Raw genomic sequence first — 272 nt, forward strand, 5'->3', positions numbered from 1 at the left:
AGAGCAGTTCCCTTCTGTCAGGGCAAGCAGTGAGCAGCCCCAGGAGGAGCAGGAGGAGAGCAGAGGAGGCCGAGGAGGGGCAGCAGACGGCTGAGAGCAGATCAGGTATGACGTGACCTATACCGACGAGGAGCGCATGGATTTCCACATCCTCGACTATCACAAGGTACCTGAAGCAGGAGGACAAGGGGGGAGGGGGGCAAAGAGGAGGATAAGAACAAGGAGGAGGAGCTGACGGCGACGAGCAGGAGAAGGTCTCAGGGCTGCTGATC

Source organism: Guillardia theta (genome assembly GCF_000315625.1).
Source record: "Guillardia theta CCMP2712 unplaced genomic scaffold GUITHscaffold_32, whole genome shotgun sequence".
Taxonomy (NCBI): Eukaryota; class Cryptophyceae; order Pyrenomonadales; family Geminigeraceae; genus Guillardia; species Guillardia theta.